Here is a 23,266-nt window from a genome sequence, read left to right as displayed (position 1 = left end):
AGTCAACCTCTCTGCCAACTGAGTGGCAATGACACCACAACTCAAAAAACGGGTGTCGGAAGAAGCCATCAGGGCTAAACTGGCACACACAATGGCAGGGGCACTAAAGGTCACTCTATGAGATCGGGTGGGGTTAAGGTATGCCATCAGCAACATCAACTCGTGTTAGTTTAACTTACTCACATCCCTCCTCTTATAAAGCAGACAAGTCATGTCACGGAGGAAGAACTTCAAGGTGACATGTTGGACATCGTTTATCAACATGTTAATCGAAGTGGGAGCGGGTTTGCCGGTAAGACAAAGCATAAGGCTACTAATCCCACACTCAGACGGAATGTCCCTGAGAGCTCCCTTAGCGGGTTTAGCAAGGCCAAGGTGGGTATCAAACATATCCATGGTAAGAAGAAAACTTGTATTCATAAGGCGGAACTCCACGGTCTGCTCCACCGCATCGTACTTAAAGGAACTCATAAACTCAAGGGTCAGAAAAGCATAAGAATGTTTCCGGAGGTGATACAACCCAGTCATCCCCAAGGTCTCGAAGATATGCCTAACATCGGTCTCAATCCCTAAGTCAGTCAAAAGATTCTTGTCTATACAACGGGTAGGTCTCATCTTCCGTTTCTGTAAAGCAACAAAATTATCCCTTTGTGTAAAGTCCACAAAGACTACAGACGGGTACTCGGGTACTGCCTGGACCGTAGGTCCACTCCCCTGTCCTACCTCGGGCTCAGAAGCCCTTCCCCTCTTACTCTAACGAGTTCCCACGGTTGGTCTCGACATCTGTTTTCAATAAATGACTTAAATATACAAACCACATATACTTGAAAACATGTAAAACATGCATGTACAATCATGAAAAGAGCTACTAAGTACACACTTTCACCAACAATCCAGAAATTATAAGTATAAACTCTCAAATTTACTATCAGACGGTCTCACAGCTGTAAAAATTTTGACAGGTATGGCATCAGTTAACCTCACTACAACCACTTCTGAAAATTAAACCTTCAAAACAACTTCATAAATAGACAAATTTCACAATAGTGTAAGGCGAATTTCAGTTTGGGCCACTTTTAAAACGGAGCTTTAAGACAAAAATTTTGAGTAGAATTCATCAAAATCAACTATAAACATGATATATATCACATACATTATCCAATTTCCCCCTTTTACATACAAAAGGCAACCAAAATTCAATTCAAATTCTCAAACCCTAGAAATTTCGAGTCACATAAACCCCCAATTTGATTCGATTTTTGCATGACTAACAACAATAATCAACAAAGTGAAGCATCTAGATCATATTACAACAATTATAAGCAAGGTTTAGCCCATATAAATCGATTTTTCAGCAATTACCAACATCCTACATGCTTCTAATTAATCAAAACATCAAAATAGGATAAACATTCATACCTTGATTGATTGGCAAGCAAAGAAAATGAATTGAGCAAATAAAACACCAAGATTGAAGCACAAAATCACAAAGTTTGAGAGCACAAGAGAGAGAGAGAGAATTTTAGGGTTTTAAAGAGTGAAGAAATAAGAGAAATAATTAGGGAAAAGGGTATAAAGATCTCGTGTTTCAGCGGTACTGTAGCAGCTTACTCGATCGAGTAAGTAGGTTACTCGATCGAGTGGCCTTCACTCGATCGAGTTAGAGTTGCTCGATCGAGTTTTTCGTTGGCAGATCTAACTTTTTGATCTCATAACTCCTAAACTAGATCGAATGAGGTCTACTCGGTCTAGTAGGCACTCGTACTCGGTCAAGTAAGGCTAGGTAAACGATCAGAAAATATGAGCTTAACTAAAGATTCCTGCAAAACAGCAACGCGTGTCGATCCCAAAATAAATTCGGAAATCGTCACAGATTATTATACTTACTCACAACGTATTACTACTACACAAGTACAACGTATCAATTCCAACAAACATATTACTTCATTCATCTCTTTCATTTCATTCTATAACAACCATTACGCAACCAAACGACTAAACTTTTAGCTCTCTCATGCATACTTTCAACACGTTTCTTTTACTTATAATCATATTACTTCATTCATCTCTTTCTAGTACTGGTCGTGATTTAACCTGGACAAATAAATAGGAGCCCTCCTCTAGAGTTTGGTCCAAGCTGGATAGGGTCCTTGTTAATCCTAGCTGGATCTCTTCTCTGCCTAATTCTTTTGCACATTTCTCTGAATCTGGACTTTCTGATCACTATCCTGTTATTGTCCATGTTTCTGATGATAGGAAGATTAAAAAGAGGTTCAGTTTTTTGAATGGTTGGATTGATCACCCGGCTTATATTAGTACTGTTGCTGAGGCTTAGAAAACTGATAAAAAAGGTAGCCCTATTTTTTGTTTCTTTGAAAAACTTAAGTCAGTTAAGCATGCTCTTTCACAGCTTCATTAAAAAGAATTCACTAGCATTTCTGCTAGAGTCAAGGAGGCTAAGAATAGCCTGACTGACTGTCAAGCTAGATTGGCCAATGATCCTTTCTCTGCTGATTTTATCCATGAGGAGAAGGTTAAAATCCAGGTGTATAGCAAACTCAAGGCTGCTGAACTTAGCATTTTGGCTCAAAGAGCTAAGATAAAACACATTCAAGATGCTGATAGTAGTTCTAAATATTTCTTTACTCGAATTTCTGCTAGAAAGCATCAGCAACAGCTTGGTGCCATAAAAGATATGTCTGGTTAGCTTCATTTGGAGCCTGATCAAATCAACAAAGCATTCCAAGACTATTATATGAGCTTATTGGGGCATGAATCTCCTGTTCAGCAACTTAATGATGCCTTCCTTGCTGAGGGTGCCACCATTTCTCCTTCTGAGAGTTCTGATCTTGATGCTTCCATTTCTTTGAAGGAAGTCAAGGATGCAGTCTTCAGTATGGATAGTAATAGTTGTCCAGGTATGGATGGTTTTTCTGCTGTGCATAGTTTCTTCAAGACTAGCTTTATGCTTAAACAAGCCAATTCGACTGTTCTCTCCCTTATTCCCAAGAAGGCTGTTCCTAGTTCTGTACTGGACTATAAACCTATTTCTTGCTGTATTGTATTCTATAAGGTCATCAGTAAGATCCTTGCTAACAGGCTCCAGCAGGTCCTTCCTTCTCTTATTGGTAATGAGCAAGCTGCTTTTATTAAAAATAGAAGCATCTTTGAAAACATTATGCTTTCCCAGGCCTTAGTTAAAGGTTATAGCAGGAAAACTATTTCTCCCCGTTACTTGATTAAAGTTGATATTAGAAAAGCCTTTGATTCTTGCAATGGTCTTTCATATCTAATACTTTGCTGCTCCTGGGTTTTCCTCCTAAGTTCAGAGGTTGGATCATGGGTTGTATCTCTAGCCCCTGGTTTTCCCTTAAAATCAATGGTGAGCTTACTGGTTTCTTTCAAGGCAAGAGTGGAATTAGACAGGGTGATCCCTTGTCTCCTTATCTCTTTGTCTTAGGGATGGAAATTCTTTCTCGTTATCTAAGAAGAATTTGTGACCAGCCTCGGGTTTCCTATCATCCCAAGTGCAGTAGTACCAAGCTTACCCATCTTATATTTGCTGATGACCTAATGGTTTTCATTAGAGGTGATGTTCCATCTGTTTCTGCTATTTCTGAGACTCTTCATAAGTTTGCTCTCCTCTCTGGTTTGCATGCTAACACTGAGAAAACTAGTATTTACTTTGGTGGAGTCTCTGAAACTGTTAAGGAGCTTATACTCAGTTCTACTGGGTTCTCTGAAGGAGTCTTCCCCTTCAGGTATTTAGGGCTCCCCTTACACACTTCCAGATTAACCAGTGACATGTTTGACTCCTTCATTATCAAAATTCAGCAAGCTATGGCTCACTGGTCCAATTGTTTTCTGTCTTATGCTGGTAAATTGCAGCTAATCAATTCTATTGTTTTTGGACTTGAGAATTTTTGGTGTTCTACTGTTCTTCTTCCTCGAACTATTATTGCACATATCAACAAACTTTGTAAAAACTTCTTCTGGGGTATTCCTATGGGCACCAGAAAGATGGTTTTTAAAAGCTGGCACCAGATTTTTTCACCATGGTCCTCTGGTGGATTTAACATTAAAGATTTGGAAGCTTGGAATTATTCTCTTCTGTGCAAATGGATCAGATCTATTTCAGCATCTGATCAGGGATTATGGGTTAGATGGGTGCAGAAGCATATCCTCATGCATGAGGACATCTGACATATTTCTTCCAAAGTCCATTTTCCATCCAGTTTCAAAAGTATCTTAGCTGCTCGAGACAGATTGGTTGAATTAGCTGGTTCTATCTCTTCTGCTCAGCATCTGATACATGGTTGGTTGTCTGGTTCAAAGCTCATTTTACAACAGGTTTATGGCTTTTTCAGGAATGCTCCTGCTGCTGGTTTTTGGACCAAAGGACTCTTGCATACCCGTATTGTTCCTATTCATAGGATTATTTGCTCACTGGCTGTTCAGAACCAGTTGGCAACAATTGATAACCTCAAGCTTAGGGGTCTGCAATTTGCTAACAGATGCTCCCTATGTGAACATGAGGAGGAATCTCAAGGCCATCTGTTCTTTAGTTGCTCCTTTTCTGCTTCTGTTTGGCATCAGGTGCTGGCTTGGATGGGTCACACTAGGGCTGGTGTTTCTCTAGCAGCTGAACTGACTTATCCTACCAAAGGAGTTAGGGACTGGCAGAAAGCTTGGTTTGATGTGTCCCTTGCTGCCTCTGTACATCAGCTCTGGACTGAACGTAATGCAAAAATTTTCCAAGGACATTCTCATCCTGGTAATTGGCTTGTTAGGAGGATAAATTTTTTTGTCATTATTAGAATGCTAATGTGGAAGCATCACTCTCAATATAGGCTTATAGAGGATATTTTGTGCACTTGAGGTTGTATAGTTTATTTACTCCTCTAGTGGTTAGCTTTTGCAAAAATGAATTGTAATTTCTTTCTCTATGAAATGAAATGATAACTTTTTGCAAAAAAAAATTGTGACTAAGATAAAATAGCTTCTAATCATATCACTCTAAACATACATCTAACATTTAACCATGTCACAACAATTAACATGTAGTTTACTCAACTTAATTATGCCACAACACGGAAGCATTCAACCATTCATCTATCACATATACCAAATACTATTTTGATAACTATTACCACAATTCAAACTTGCTAATTATCATTATTACCACATATAAGACTCACAAGTTCTTTATATCAACAACTAATACCAACTATTTGGAACAACATTACCATCACCACATCATACACGCTGTCACGTATTATAAGCGTTTCACCACTTCCACTACTTTCATACACACTTTTATCCGACCACAGACTTTCACCTTTTTTTCATCACAACCACATATACTAGCATCAAAGAAGTCTTCACCACACACATTTCTATCGTAGCCATCATACGTACTAGGCACACACAATTTTTCGACTCAATATTCCCATACCCGGTGACTGGCTTAAGTATAATGGGGCCATGATTTTTGAATGAGGGCGCCTACTCACCCAAAATGTAGCATCAGTTGGGACTCCAAATACACATACACCAGGTTCATTTTATTAGACTCACTACGTTCATTAGGCTCATTTGTTACAGGTTCCAAAATCGTCGCTCTGATACCACTTTGTGACACCCTCATATACCAAGGAGCCTTAACAAGACCTTCCCTAGCATATACAGGCGTCACCATCTCGGTTGCCCGAGAGCAGTAATACTCAAATGTCGATAAATGAACAATTAAGTTACATTATAGTGATTAACAAAACTAAGATACATAAACATAAAGGTACAACCGAACTACTGTCAGCTCTATGGACTGCTTCTGTCATGACTCGTGAAAGACTCATCCCGCCAAGCACCCAGCTATCATCCAGATCACAACCTGCTAAGACTGACTGCTCACCATAAGGGATCATGGCATGCACAATAGAAACAAACAAGAAGACACACCACCCAAGGTCAGAGACTGAGGAAAATACACCAGCAACTGCCGACACGTTACAGACACAACAAAATACACACAAGCCACATTTCCTCTAATCCGTCATCATCACCGACTGTCCACTGGACCAACCCTGCCAGTGGGGGACCGCAGGCGTACCCACCAAATCCCCGCTAATCATACCGAGCGATAACCTTGTCCCATTAATGTGCACATCCCCTCCCGTGGCGGGTTCCACGGAGGGCGAAACTAGGGCGTGAAGCCACTCCCGCAAGTGACTCCACTCAGCCGAGGACGCACCTCGAGAACCAAAGTCAACAATCACAATCAGCTGTACCACAACAACATAATCAAAACAACACAACATCAACCAATTACCACAATCAGTCAACCATATCGACACTACATCAATCAAACCACATCACGGACATTCTAGACAACCAACAGTACTAAGTCGGCGTACCTACCTTTAGCCAACCGTAGCGATTTCACGTCCGACCACAAGATATCAATCAACCACGTAACGCACCTATACAAACAGTACAACCATATATCACTACCACTACAAACCTACCTGGAAACAACAACGACAACGATGATGATGATGACATACCTACGCATAGCAATCCGGTGTCAAGACCGCTACCCGACTCACGCAACCCATCCCCATGGCAAAAGTATCCTCAAGGACTCCAATGGAGGGGACTATGGTGAAGAGAAAGAGGATAGATGACATATTTAGGTTTAGGGAAGAGAGGCGGAAATGATTTGCGGTTTCTCAAAACACGACTTATAAATCCTCGCTGTAAACACACTACTCGATCGAGTACCACACCCTTAAAGCTTACCACGTCACAAGACATCCCTCTTGGGGTGTCCTAAGGTCTATATCGGTGTCTAAGGTTAGTCAACGGGTCCCTAAAAGAACGGGTATTACAATTGATGTTAGTCGAGTGTCTAGCACAGAGTTGGACATGTACCTAGATAAATCGTGTGTGAAACATACTTTAGATATTGACATTCTCACATTGGGAAAGAGAATCGAAAACGGTTTTCTACCGTTGCTCATATGGCTAGAGATATTTTGGCAATTCCTGTCACTACCGTCGCCTTGGAATCTGCTTTTAGCATGGGAAGTAGAGTAATCACCAAATGGAGAGCTTGTCTCAAGCCTGAAACTGCCGATGCTTTGCTCATTACTCGTACTTGGTTATATGGGTTCGATGTCGAAGAAGGTGCGTAAATACTTGTACTCTTTTGGGGTTCAATTTTATTGTTAAGAAAGGATGCTAATGTGGATTTTCCTTATCCTTTACTTACATATTTCTTGTTTTCCAGCAACTAATGATAATCAAGTGCTTGATGGATTTGAGTATCGGTTTTCTACATTGCGAATTAGTGAAGAGAATGCTGATGATGATGGTGGTGATAATGAAGAGGACGAGGGCTTGGAGGAGGAGACGACATTTATAATGAATTTATCTGAATTAGTGAAGTTTTTTTTTTGGTGTAATGTGAGTATATTATATATCTTAACAAATAAAATAATTACAAGAGGGTCTGGGATCGAATCCCATTACAAGCAAATCATATCACTCCCATATTATGCAGCCAAGTGAGGTCAGCCTGGTCATCAACTGCCCTGCAGTTCAGCTTAACTTTCCTCCTAATATCCTCCTCAATTCGTGCAACAACTATCTCAGGTCTCAGCAGCCTGTCATTAATCCTTGCATTATTTATTTAGTACCAAATAGAGTAGTTAAAAGTATTAAACATAGCAACCCTGATCTTCCACTGAATGCTATTCCTGCTGACTGCAGTCAAGCTATTCATAGTAGGGAAATAGCCACCATACCACTGAACCAGCTGGGTCTGAACTTTGACAGTATACACACAGGTTGTGAACAAGTGCTCCACTGTTTCAGGCTGTAGCTGACAGAGAACACACAGATCATCTGCACAGCAACCAAATCTGACTAATTTGCTCTTCATATTCATGCCTTCATGCATTCGAAGCCAGGTAGTCATAGAGTGTTTTGGGATGTTCTAATTGTTCCACACAATAGCAGTCCAGTCAAGGTTTATATGAACAGGAGACAGCCAGTCATATCCACACTTGATAGAGTATCCTTTAGGACTCATGGTCCAAATGCTATAAGTATACCCATTTTTAAGCTTATCTTTCACTTTACAAATATTCTTCCATACCCAGGTTGAATCAGCAGGAGGAGAGTAATTATGCCATTCTTGATTCTTGATATACACATCATTAATCCATTTAATCCAAAGTCTATCAGCTTTGCAATAGATCCAGTTAACCAACTTGCCCACAGTGGCAATATTCCAGACATCAGCTTTGTTTATCCCCAACCCACCTTCCTTTTTAGGCAAAGTAACCTTATCCCAGGCTACAAGAGGAACCCTGTGGTAGTCAGGGGAACCATCCCACAGATAGTTCCTGCATATAGCCATTATATTGTTGATAATGTTCTTGGGGATAATGAACATTTGAGCCCAATAATTCTGAAGGGTATTGAGAACAGCATTGATGAGAGTCACCCTGCCAGCATAAGAAAGTTTTCTTGCTCCCAAACCTCTAATATTAGCTACCATTTTATCAGTTAATGCAGAGCATTCTAGCTTGGTAAGCCTACCAGCCTTAATAGGCACCCCCAAGTACCTGAAAGGCATGGTGCCTTCCCTGAAGCCAGTCACCAATTTGATACCTTCTCTAATGTCTTCAGTAACTCCATTAAAGAAAATTTCAGACTTAACATTATTCATAGCCAGGCTTGAAGCCTTAGAGAATGAGGAGAAAGCTCTCATGAGAAGCCAAATAGACTGAGGCTTACCCTTGCAGAATAAAAGCAAATCATCTGCAAACATGAGATGAGTAAGCTTCAGATTCTTGCAGAGAGGGTGATATTGGAATGGCCATCTTTCAGTGGCAAAATTGATCAGTCTGGTTTGATACTCCATACAGATAGTGAACAAAAGAGGAGAAATAGGGTCTCCCTGCCTCAGACCCCTTTGTCCTTTAAAATAGCCAAAGTTATTCCCATTCAGGGACAAGGTAAATGATGTAGACCTTACACATTGCATAACCAGTTGAGTAAAATGAGGTGGAAACTTAAGACCATGTAGCATTTGTTCCACAAAATCCCACTCAATCGTATCATAGGCTTTTTGCAAGTCTATTTTAAATAGGCATCTAGGAGTGACTGCTTTTCTGGCATACAGATGGATAATATCCTGGCAGATAAGGACATTTTCAATGATAGACCTGCCCTTAATAAAGGCTCCTTGGTTCTCATGTATAATATCAGGTAAAACCAGAGCTAATCTATTGCACAACAATTTTGAGATCACTTTGTACACCAGATTACAACAAGCTATTGGTCTGAAATGGCTCACAGCAGTAGGCCTATCACATTTAGGAATAAGGGTGATGTTGGTAGCATTAATCGGAGTGAGCAGTCTACCAGTAGCAAAGAAATCCATTATGGCACTACAAACTTCATCCCCAACAATGTCCCATGAGTCCCTGAAGAATTAGTGAAGTTAATGCTGATGATTGTGTTTAATTAGCTATTTTATGTAGTAACTAGTTAGACTGGTGGAATACTTTGTTATCTTTTGACATGGTCTCTTTTTGGTTTGTGGGCATGTCAGGATGTGGTAATTTACGTCCATAAAAAGACACGTAAAACTTGTAAGAATTTATGATGGCTAGAAATGTTTGAATGGGCTCTAAATTTTTTGCCACCCATTCTCTATGTATTTTTAAAGAACGAACTTGTATGAATTTGTGATGGTTGGATGTGTTTTTCTCTCTATTTACAATCTGAGTTCAATTTCAAATTTGTCATCTGTATTACTATTCATAGTAATCGATTAGTCTTTCAACATAAATCAATGATGAAAACATGAAGAGCTCGAAAGTCGCACTTAAAAAGGAGAGAGTATGAGACCTTGTCACGATAACAAAATGTTTGAAGTGTTATACACTTATAATCGAACAAATGTTCAAGTGTTATGCACTTATAATCACATAGAAACATCATGTTAACTCTTTTGTAAAAGTGGAATTTATGAAAAAGTCGCATTAATGTACTATTTGTCTAAATATTTTCTATTAAAATCACTACAAGAAAACACTAATCGGGCGACTGGAAAAAACGACAGCTGATAGTAGTCGTCAAATTGGCGACTGAAATAAAATTCGGGCGACTGTTATCAGTCGCCAAATTGGCGACTATCAATTTCTACCCATCTATTAATTTTGGCGACTGAAAAAATAATCGGGCGACTACTATCAGTCGCCAAAATTGACGACTACTTTTTTCAGTCGCCATTTATGTGGACATTAACAAAACACTGATAATTGTCTCTCACATCTCTCACCTCCTTACTTTACAAAAACCAAACACGCATCTTTTTTAACTTTCCGTCATCTTTCCTCTCACCTTACCAATTCAAATCCATCACTTTACCAAATCCAAATCCGTCACTCCACCAAATTCCTTCCCTCTAAACCTAAACCTACAAAATTTCCAATTTCATCTCAAGTTTAAGTGCTTTTTTGTATAATATTTATCATAGTTTCATCCTTCTTCATCTAATTAAAGGCATTGTTCTGTTTACCTTGTAAATTTATTTTTTCAGATTTTAATTTCAAAGTATTTTGGTTTTAAATTAACATACAAGTCAATTTCTATTTAGATCTGGACTTGAAAACGATTTTAGTTTAGAATTTAACTTCATAAAAACGAATTAATTAAATTGTGGTGTAATTGGAAATTTATAGTAGTGGGTGTTGATTCAGCCGAAAATAAGAGAAGCAGAGGGAGACGGATCTGGTTTTCCCCGACTCAGTGGAATCGTGCACTGAAAATAGCTTTGATTATTGATACTATATTGCCATGGTTTATTTCTGAGCTTATTATTGTAGGTAGTTTTATGTTAAACTTTTTAGTTTACATTTGCTAATTTTGATTCTAGATAAATTTAATATTTTGTTTTTAGTATTTATAGTATTTAGTTTCAAATAAAGAAGAATTGTAATGTAAATTTATATTTAAGATCAATATATTAGCAATGATGAGCAGATTTGTAATGTAATTTTTTTTTTGTTACAATTTTAATGTAACTTAATATTGATAATGGTGACAAATGAACGATTGTAGTTGAAATTGCCAGATATGTGACTTTTCTATAGACCAATAAGAAAGGATTGTATGAGCAGATCTCGAGGGTGACTTTTTTATTTTATTTTTTTCAATGCTAAATTGGCGACTGAAAAAATTTATTGGAGACAGTTTTCAGTCACCAATTTGGCGACTACTGGTACCTTCAGTCGCCTCTTTGGCGACTACTCCTCAGTCGCCATATAGGCTATTTGGCAATCAGTCGCCAATTTTGGCGACTGATTTCCGTCGCCCGAATTCCTTTAGGCGACTAAGGCCCGCGACTGAATTGGCGACTGATTTCCATCGCCCGAATTCCTTTAGGCGACTAAGGCCCGCGACTGCATACTGGCGACTGTTTTCAGTCGCCAATGTTACTTTGGCGACTGGTTTTAGTCGCCATTTTTAGTCGCCTAAATCTTTTTTTCTTGTAGTGAATATTGATAATACTAAAAATTATGTATTAAATCATTTTTTTAAAATTGTCTCGAAAGTCGTTAATCAACCCGTTTTTAAACCCTAACTTGACCTGGAACCCGTATTTACTTGACCCGTATTTTACCCGACCCGAAATAAACCCGACCCGTATTTTACCAGAACCCGTATCTACCCGACTCGTAACCCGCCCGTTTGACCCGTTTGACAGGTCTACCTGCACGAGTCTCAAAAATTCAGATCCAGACTCGACCCATTAGGGCTCCGACCCAAAGAGTCGGGTCCCCGTCTCGCTGCCATCCCTAGTCATTAGTGTATAAGTGGTGGGTTTGGGTTTGTTTGGAAGGTGTCTATTTATATAATGGTAGAAAGGCTTTTGAATAAGGTTATTATGGACCAAGTATATAGGTTACTAAATAATTTTGTTCGGCTCATGCCATCATGAATCATCAATTTTTTCTTCTGAATAAGGGTCTGGTATATTTGGGTTATGCGAATTTTGCCCGACTCTGATTGCTTAAGGCTTATGCCCATTAATTTTTGCTTAAGGAACCCATTTTTTTTAAATATTAATTCTTTTATAAAACGTTTTAACAGAGTGTGAGGTTAAGCCGGTAAAGGGCTGAGAGGAGAGTAATTGTGTGTATTTTTATGTTTTTTATTAGGTGGGTCAAATTAGATAGGTTTTGTAGATTGTAATTGGTAAAGGGCTAGTATATTTGGGTCATGAGAATTTTGCCCGAATTCTGTTTGTTTACGGCTTACGCCCATTAATTTTCGCTTAAGGAGCCCATTTTTTTAAATATTAATTCTTTTATAAAACGTTTTTACACAGGTGTTAATAAAAAACCATGTATGACTTTACATTATTAACCTCATAAAACTTTCATTACTTACCATGGTTGAGTGATAAGGACATCAATGTGGTTTGTGGATGGTTTTATAATGATTATTGTAAGACATTTTATAAGAGACTTACCCCTTTTTTATAAAAAAAAATTTAGAGTGGCCCTAAATACAATATCAAAATGTCCTGGGACACTCTCTTTATGTTTCATATGACTGATTTGCCCTTTAACTTCCAATCTCTCGAATGCGGTTTTTATAATAAAATCAGGGGTATTTTCGTCCATTACTTATAATTGGAGTGTCCCAGGAGATTTTGTGAGTGTATTTATTTGCACCCAAAATTTATTAGAATGTATATGTGTATCCTATGAGCATAAGATTATCGCCTCAGATCGGGTTATACGGGATAGGCCATAATACAAGTAAGGTTATAAATGTTAGATAAAACTAAACTTTTAAGTGTCGTCGTCGCCTGTCGTGCCGCTCGTCTGTCTCGTCGTCTTGTTTTTTTTAGTTTGGTAATGTCTACGCGTCTCTCACTCCTAAGTCCTAACTAAAGTTGGACTTTATCTTTTCTTTCTTTTTAAATTTAATTAATAAACGGGTCTATGAGTCAGGTTCGTTTCTTGTAGGTAGACTTGGCAAAGCTGAACTAACCCAAATGATTTTACCCGATAGATCTTGTGCGAAACCCAAAAGTGACCCAAAAACTACCTAACCCCGTTATGACTGACCCAAACTTTAATTGACCTGATGTTGACCCAACCCCGAGATGACCAGCCCAAAACCACCGACCCCTAACTGAGTTGACTTAAATTATCCAAATTACCCAAAATACCCGAAATAACAAGTATTAAGTCATTGATATTACACACATTGAAACAAGGTTCATTGGCTATAACACTGCATAATAAATAACTAATTAGTTTTAATGCACGGGCAATGCTGTCTCTTAAACCACCGTTAAACGTTAAGTTATAAAATAACCAATACAATTGTCAACTACCATCTACAAAGATTGTTCTTTTGTTCAATTGGAGCTAAACTGAATTGAGCTACAATTAGCTGAACTAAACTGAATTGAATTGAGATTTGCTCAGATGAATATGTGGACACAGCCACTCGCGCCGCGCGCATCCGCGCGTATATTTCGAGGCGGCGACACTTCTCCCATGGAACTCCGGCGCGAGGCCGAGGCACGTCATGGGTGGTTACCGATTTGAAAGGCATTGAAACCGGTGAAAGGTTTGACAAGCCTGCATTTGTGGAGTCGCCACCAATTTTTATGGAAAATTGTAACCGTTAGAATACTTCGCGTCATGTCAAGACACAAAGTAGTGACATGATCAGGGAAGTGGTTTATACTCGATATGTTGTCAATTTGTATGCATGCAATGCAACATCTAGTAGATTAATCCTAGCATGTGTGATTAGACTAAGTCGGTGAACAAACAATTTAGCACTCAATTGGGTCGAAGTTGGAAGTTAGATTAATTATATGTGAATGCAATATAAATAAATCATACAAGATAATAAGTAAAGAATAAACAAATAAATAAATAAGTTACAATTGATAAATTTGAATTTACATCATAAACATGCTCAAAATAATTTGAAAATAAAATAAAAGAAAAGAGATAAAAGAAAATAGAAGAAATAAGGAAATTAAAAGGAATAGAAGATGAAATAAATTAGAAAAAAAAAAGAAAAAAAATATGAATTATATGGAAAATAGTCGAATTATAGAAAATATGTCGAATTATGGTGATAATAAGAATAATAGTTGATTAAAATCCTAATTAGAAAAGCTATGTCTAAACGAGACGAGTTCAGAGGCAGAAGCCATCCCAGAACAGCGCAGCAACAACTGTGTCCTCTGGAAGAGGCGCATCACTTGTTGCGACTGTTCTTGCGTTGTGTTTTGACTGTGAAAGTCAGACCCGCTCGTTAGTTATTGTTCGTTGGTTGATTTACGTCGATTATTAGCATATGACTCAAGTAGAAGTGTTTTAGCCAGATTATATGCATCTAAGATTGTCGTAAAGTGAAAGAAAAAAACGAATTAAAACGAAGGCTTATAAATTATTGTTATTTACGATGTCGGAATCGATTTATATACAAGACTTGAATTAAAGACGGTCGAAAGCAAAAAGAACAAAGTCTGAAGGACAAAGAGAAATATGTACAAAAGAAGAATTTCAGGGACTTGATATGAATGAATCGAGTCTCTTAAATCCGGGTTTGAATAAGATGACGAAAATCCGCAAATATTGAATTATAAGGGATTTAAGTCGAAAATTATTGAAAAGGATTTTATGAAATAAATTGAAACTGAAAACAGCGATGGTTTGAAGAAAGAAAGAAGAAAAAACGAAAGATGAAAACAAACAGTGGCATGAGGAAGAAGAAGAAGAGCACCAACGGATAAGCAACCCCTGGAAGAGGCGCAGCAGATACTGCGACCGTTCCAGAAGGCGCATCAGTTGACGCGTTTCTTCTCGATGTCATATCGCTGCTGTTTTTATTAAAACGGTTTGAAACTTGACTTTTGACAACAGTTTGAGCATATTTATGATACAAAATCTTACATTAACTATAATACAGAAATAAAATAAAGAAAATTGGGATTTTACACCCTCAGACTTACATGTTAGCGTCGCGAGATTTAACTAAATCGGTTTTTTAGTGGTAACTCGACTCGATCTATACAAATATGAAAGTGCCCTTGAAAAAGGATTTAGAACAAATTGAAATAATTGATTGTGTAGTGGTCAAATTGGTCGGTCATGCAAACGTGACTGGTACTCAGAATGATCTGAGCTTACGTGGTCGATTGATCAAGTATGTAGGCGTCGAAAAGCAAGAGCGGGGTCTTAGTGTAACACCCCCATACACCCAGTGCCTTACCAGGACCACCTAATGCATGTGAATGCTACCATCTCAGCTACCCGAGCCAATGTATATCAAATAGATAATAAAGAAACGTACTTTATTAAATAAATTTAAAGCGATACATGTCCAAACCAAAACTATCAAATGAAAATACAACTGTTCCAAAATGCTAAACCAACTGAAGTAAATAATTGTTTAAAGACACAACGGAAGACTTCTAGACATCTCGTGGAGACTCAACTCAGCTATCCCATGCGCGTCCATCTCATACATGCTCAATAACTGCTTACCATCCCCGAATGGATCACCACAGTTTTTAAAACATTTAAACGGGGTCAGTTACTGATTACACAAAAACAATAAAACAAATACAATACACAAATTACCCAATCTCCATCACAACTCCACACATATGACTACACACTAAAGTGTGTAGTCCTGCAAGAATACCCATCGCAACATATAGTCCTCGCCGCAAGTGGGGTACCGCAGCTGTTCCCACCTAAGCCCCGCTCATCTCATCCGAGCGATAACCCATGTTCCTTAATGTGCACATCCCCTCCTGTGGCGGGTTCCATAGAGGGAGAATCAAGGGCGTGAAGTCACTCCCACAAGTGACTCCACTCAGCCGAAGGCGCACCTCGAGAACCACAAACAAACAACAACAATTATGCAACAACAACTCCAACACAACAACCAACATGTTATAGATCAACAATAAACACAATCACCATCAACACTTATGTAACCAATAACCGAGTAGGGAAACCCTACCTGGAATAAGCAATCACGAGACCGTCGTAAGCAGCTAATCAATATCGCTCCTCAACGAAACCTCCTCCTATAAGCATATAATCATACAATTACCATCTAATACAGCATTATACTCCCAAAACCCCCAATCTACTCAATTAGGGTTTTAAACAAAATCAATGAAATTGTATAAAAATCATACAAGGAACTTATCCACGACACGACGAACTCAACGGTGTAAAGAACACGACGATCCGACAACCTTAGCCTTTGGGATTTGATTGTAACGCGAAGAACAAAAGCAACGTAACTGTTTCTCTCTTTTAAATATTTTAGAAAAAGGTAAAAGTGATAAAGAAGGTGATAGAAAGCTTTAAATACCAATCATGTGTTACTAACAAAACCCGTCTAAAATAACCCGCAAGACCAACTTACTCGATCGAGTGACCCTTACTCGACCGAGTCCCCAACTTACTCGATCGAGTACCCTTCAGCAGAACATTGTTTCGTAACCCCAAACATTCTTACTCGGCAGAGTAAGCTCCACTCGATAGAGCACCCATAGACACAAAAAACCGTAGTATTACAGTCTTTCCTCCTTAAAAAGAACTTCGTCCCCGAAGTTCAACCCATACATAAAAACAAAGCATACTAACTCAAAACACGACAGAACAACGCAACTAAAACTCAAAACAAAACTCCCGACCATACTCAACTCGACTCAAAACAACTACTAACTATGCAAACTTAACATGAAACCACACCAAGACCTTATGCAATCATCTCCTACCCCCCCTAAAAGAAACATGGTTACGTCCCCGTAACCACACATACCTAATCAAAAAGAGACGGATACCACTCCCTCATGGACTCTTCCGCCTCCCAAGTAGCTTCCTCAACCTCATGATTAGACCATAGAACCTTAACCAACACTGTTTCCCCGGACCTAGTTTTCCGAACCTTGCGATCAAGAATCTGTTTTGGCACCTCAAGATAAGACAAGGACTCATCCAACTCTATGTTCTCCACCTCTAGCACATGTGAAGGATCGCTCACATACTTCCGTAACTGAGACACATGAAACACATTATGTACACGATCCAAAGTCGCTGGTAACGCTAACCGGTAAGAAACCTCTCCCACACGATCCAAAATCTCATACGGTCCGATGAACTTCTGGCTCAGCTTCCCTTTCTTACCAAATCTCATAACCCCATGCATAGGAAACACTTTCAAAAGAACCTTGTCCTCAACCCGAAACTCTATGTCACGACGATGTAAGTCTTTATAACTCTTTTGTCAATCCTGGGCCACTTTCATCTTTTGCCTAATCACCTTAACCTATTCTATCATCTCCTGTACCATCTGTGGTCCTAAAATCACTGCCTCAGCTCTATCATCCCAGCAAATCGGACTCCTACACCTCCTTCCATATAAAGCCTCAAACGGTGCCACCCCAATATTCGTGTGATAGCTGTTGTTATAAGAAAACTCAATCAGATCCAATCTATCTTCCCAGGTACCACCAAACTCCATCACACAAGGTTGAATGCTCATGATTACAAGCCTCTAAAAGACAAAGTCATTAACAGAATAAGGGGGTCGGGGACTAGGAAGCTTTCTTATGCAGGAAGGTTAATTCTTATTCAATCAGTCCTTAAAACACTCCACAATTACTGGGCTTCTATTTTTATCCTCCCTAATGGAGTCATTGCCAAAATTGAAAGTATTTGTAGAAACTTTCTATGGGATTGGGATGTTGACTTCGGAAGATCTCCCCTAGTTTCATGGGACAAAGTTTATAGGCCTAAATAAGAAGGGGGCTTGGGGTTAAAGAATGATATTCTATGGAACAAAGCTGCAGTTGGAAAGCTGGTGTGGTGGCTAGCTACAAAGCCTAATCACTTTTGGGTGAGATGGGTAAACCACACCTATCTGAGAGGGCAGAGTTGGCATATGTATTCCCCTAATACTGCTTCAAGCTGGTGTTGGAGGAAAATTTGCCAAACGAAAGAAGCTTTTGCTGTAGCATATCAACAACATACTTGGTCTAATCAGCTTGGCCACGAATATACTATAGCAAAAGGATATGAATGGCTAAGGAAAAAGGGGCAGAAAGTTCAATGGTATGGACTCATTTGGAACAAACGATCCATCCCAAAACACAGTTTCATTTCCTGGATATATCGACATGGAAACATGAACACTAATGCTAAATTGTATAATTTAGGAATCAGAGACGACAACACCTGTTATATCTGCGGCAGTGGCGTTGAAGATCTGGATCACCTTTTCTTCATCTGCAGGTACATCAGAGAAGTCATCACCCTTGTAGGGGAGTGGCTGCGTATGGATATACCTCATGATGATATCTTAAACTGGAGATTGACCAGGGGAGGGACTAGAGATGGTGGGGGGGCTCTTAATGCCGTGCTCAATGCTTGTATCTATCATATTTGGTAGCAACGGAATGCTTGTAGGATGAATGATTGTGTCTTGTGACCTTCGTCCCTTGTAAGGCAAATCATCAAGGATTAGAAAGCTCGATTTTTGGCTTCAAATGATAATGGCAACCGGAGTGTTGGTGGTCTGGTGAGAGATATCCTGGCTCGTTGATGAAGATGACGAGGGGATTATCTGATCGCATTTTTCTAGGGTTTATTTGGGGATTTCTGGTTTTGTTGTTCTTTCCAATTTTATTTTGTTGGCTGTGATCCCATTAGTTAGTTTGTTTGGGCCACGCTTTGGGCTGTATTGTGTTGGGCTGTATTGTGTCTTGCTGTGTCTGGTCTTGGATTATGTGGGTTTCCGTAAAACGATCACACATAACTCTGTATATGGTTACGTTGCTTTATCAATATACTTATATTTTACCGGAAAAAAAACTCCATCACACAAGCCCTCAACATATGCTCCAATATCTTGATATTACTCTTTGTCTATCCATCTGTTGCAGGATGAAAAACAATACTCATCTTCAAGGTAGTTCCCATCAGATCCTGCAACTCTTGCCAAAACCGTGATATGAATCTCGCATCTCTATCTGACACAATATACTTAGGCAACCCATGTAACCGAACCACATGCTTTCTATAACCCAAAGCTAACTGTATCTTGGTCCAAGTATCTTTCACTGGAACAACGTGAGCTGACTTAATCAAACGGTCAACTATTACCCATATCATGTTGTTACCCTGTTGACTCCTCGGCAAACCCACTATAAAGTCCATAGAGATAGATTCCCATTTCCACTCAGGTACCTCAAGAGACTGAATCTTACCTTGTGGTCGTCGCTCCCTTGACCCTCTGACATGTCAAACATCGAGCCACAAACTCAACTGTTTCCTTCTTCATCCCAGGCCACCAGAAAGTCTTCTTCAAATCTTTATACAACTTGTCACCACCTGGATGTACCGAATATGGTGTGCAATGAGCCTCTGTCAAGATTATCTTTTTCAACTCCTCGTCATTAGGAACACACCATATCCCATCAAATCTCACACTGCCATCTGTATGAATAGAGAACCGAGACACTCTCCCTTTCTTTACTCCAGCTCTCTACTCCTCAATCTTAGGATCCAAAGCCCGTTTTCTGCAAATGTCATCATAAAGATCTGGCTCCACTGTCAAGTCCCCTCTAGCATCCCCTTTCTGTATCACATGTATCCCCATCTTCACCACCTTATCTCTCAACCTCATCTGAGACATAGCTGTGCATAGAGAATGCACACTCTTCCTGCTCAGCGCATCAGCAACCACGTTTGCCTTCCCTTCATGGTATATAATATCCATGTAATAATCCCCTATCAGCTCCATCCACCTCCTCTGTCTCATGTTCAGCTCCTTTTGAGTGAAGATGTACTTGAGACTCTTATGATCTGAAAACACCTTAAAGGTCGCCCACATAAAGATAGTGCTTCCAAATCTTGAGAGCAAACACAACTGCACCCAACTCTAGATCATGTGTCGGATAGTTCTCCTTATAAGGCTTCAATTGCCTAGAAACATAGACAATTACTTTCCCATTCTGCATCAACACACATCCAAAACCATTCTTTGAAACATCTGTATATACCTCAAAGTTCTCACACCCTTCAGGTAATGCTAAGACTGGAGTTGTGGTCAAACGCTCCTTTAATGTTTGGAACGCCGTCTCACAACTTTATCCCAACGAAACTTGTTCTCTTTCCTCATCAACGCTATCATAGGTCTGGCTATCTTAGAAAAGTCTTTCACAAACCGACGATAGTACCCTGATAAACCCAAGAAACTTCTGATCTCTGCCACATTCTTTGGTGCTTCCCACCGAGTGACTGCCTCTATCTTTGCCGGATCCACAGCTACACCATTCTTGGAAATCACATGGCCAAGAAAGGCAACTTTATCGAGCCATAACTCACACTTAGACAACTTTGTATACAGCTGATTGTCACGCAAAGTCTGCAACACCAACCTCAAGTGCTCCTCATGCTCCTCCTTAGTCTTGGAATAGACTAAGATATCATCTATGAACACCACCACAAAACGATTCAAAAACTGACTGAAGACCCGGTTCATCAAATCCATAAACACTGCTGGTGCATTAGATAACCCAAACGGCATCACCACGTACTCATAGTGACCATACCTCGATGTAAAAGCTGTCTTTGGTATGTCCTCATCCCGAATCCTAACCTGATGGTAACCTGATCTTAAATCAATCTTGGAAAAGACTGTTGCCTCACTTAACTGGTCAAACAGATTATCTATCCTTGGCAAAGGATACTTGTTCTTCACTGTAACCCTGTTCAGCTCCCTGTAGTCGATGCATAACCTCAAACTACCATCTTTATTTTTCACAAACAGAACTGGTGCTCCCCACGGCGACACACTAGGTCTAATGTATCCCTTATCAATCAAATCATCCAGTTGTTTCTTCAGCTCCTCCAACTCCTTAGGACCCATGCGGTACGGGGCTTAGAGATTGGTCCCGTCCCTGGTTTTAACTCCACACTGAAATCTATCTCCCTCTTTGGTGGCACACCTGGTATCTCCTCCGGAAAAACATTTGGAAACTCTCCCACCACTGGTATCTGATCAGCTGACAAACTCCCCTTGCTATGGTCTCTCACATGGCATAAAATCAAAGGACACCTCTTCCTCAGATAGGACTTCAATGTCACCGCTGCAATCACTTTGACTTTGGGTTTGACAACAAACCCATGATAAGACACACTAACTCCCTTATGATACGAAAATTTACCCGAATTTTCGAAAGTAGCGGAAGCAATAACAATAGCAATGCAGATACGAAATAACAGCACAAAGACAATAAAACAATAACAATAACTTGAATAAGAACGAACAAAAGGGGGATATTTGCTCAAAACAGACCTATGCTTTAAACAATGGTGACCGATGTAGCAAAGCGTGTGCTAGTCGATCTAGTTTAAGCCTGAAAACGCGTCAGACAGAAACCGTTTTGGAACGAACGCGTCGAACCGGAGGCACAATTGCACGCAGCAATAAGCTTCAATTTTAATATCAATATTCAACGTGTGAAATAAGAGCAAATTACAAGCCTTATATAGGCTTACAATAATCTAACCCTAGCATCCCTAGGAGATATTATTTAAATTAAATAGTATAAAATAAATAAACTCCCTAAAAACTGAAATAAGGAAATACGGAATAAGGAAATAATAAAATACGGAAATAACTGAAATATCTAATAAATACTCCAGCTCACACCAGCTGCTCTACATGCCTAGCTCAAGTCTTGGAAAGCGAGCCAATGTAAGCCAATATCGTCGAGCTTGAGCGCATCATCCGAACACAAACTTGTCATCATTAATTGAGCTATCCATTTTCGGATCATCCCCTCCCCCTTAGAAGAGAATTGACCTCAATTCTTGGAACTTCATTCCTCCAGAATCAAAGACGAACAACCCAAACGAGAGAGCTAAACGAATGATAAATGCCAGCAAATAGCCAAACACTAGCAGCAAACCCGCAACTAGGAACGAGACATCTTCACTGCCCAGCTGCAACTCGTTAGTCCCTTTAAATTTCCAAGCTCTATCGTGCCATATCCACTTGCACTTACCACCCCTCCTCCCTCCGTGCACAAGCATAGACATAATGGCACGAATCTTATTTTCGATCAACCACAATGAACACGCTGATCCCTCCTTAGCTGCTGCGTAATTCTTCGTTTGAAACTCGATCAAAGAACAATCTGCTTGCTCTAGCAACTCCAATGAATCAGCTGCACTACTGCTTAGCTCGGAAATTAGGCCAAACACATAGTCATCATGAGGTAAACCAAAATCAGGTGAAAAACACGGTGTCTTAGAATAATCAAGTACCGCTTCCATATTTAACAAGGGGAGACTCGAGTTCTTCCTTTCTGACTGAAATTCAGCCACATAACAACCCATTGAATCTTTAACTTCGACATGCTTCTGTTTGTTTTCTGGAATAAATCTCAAGGAAGAATCAGCTTCGTCCTTTACATCGTCCCAACCTGACTCCTCACCGTCATATTTGTCAAAAATTGGAGGTAAATTGAAATTCACATAATAGTTGTCTTCCTCCTTAAAATCCTCGAAAGAGAATAAATTATCTTCTGGTTCTGTGACAACTTTTAAATACTCCACCTTGTTACCCATATTGGATCGTCTAGATTTAGGGAAATCAAGAGCCGAAGCTCTGATACCACTTATGATACGAAAATTTACCTGAATTTTCGAAAGTAGCGGAAGCAATAACAATAGCAATGCAGATACGAAATAACAGCACAAAGACAATAAAACAATAACAATAACTTGAATAAGAACGAACAAAAGGGGGATATTTGCTCAAAACAGACCTATGCTTTGAACAATGGTGACCGATGTAGCAAAGCGTGTGCTAGTCGATCTAGTTTAAGCCTGAAAACGCGTCAGACAGAAACCGTTTTGGAACGAACGCGTCGAACCGGAGGCACAATTGCACGCAGCAATAAGCTTCAATTTTAATATCAATATTCAACGTATGAAATAAGAGCAAATTACAAGCCTTATATAGGCTTATAATAATCTAACCCTAGCATCCCTAGGAGATATTATTTAAATTAAATAGTATAAAATAAATAAACTCCCTAAAAACCGAAATAAGGAAATACGGAATAAGGAAATAATAAAATACGAAAATAACTGAAATATCTAATAAATACTCCAGC

The sequence above is a fragment of the Silene latifolia genome, chromosome 3 (genome assembly GCF_048544455.1).
Source record: "Silene latifolia isolate original U9 population chromosome 3, ASM4854445v1, whole genome shotgun sequence".
NCBI lineage: Eukaryota > Viridiplantae > Streptophyta > Magnoliopsida > Caryophyllales > Caryophyllaceae > Silene > Silene latifolia.
This window is presented reverse-complemented; position numbering follows the sequence as displayed.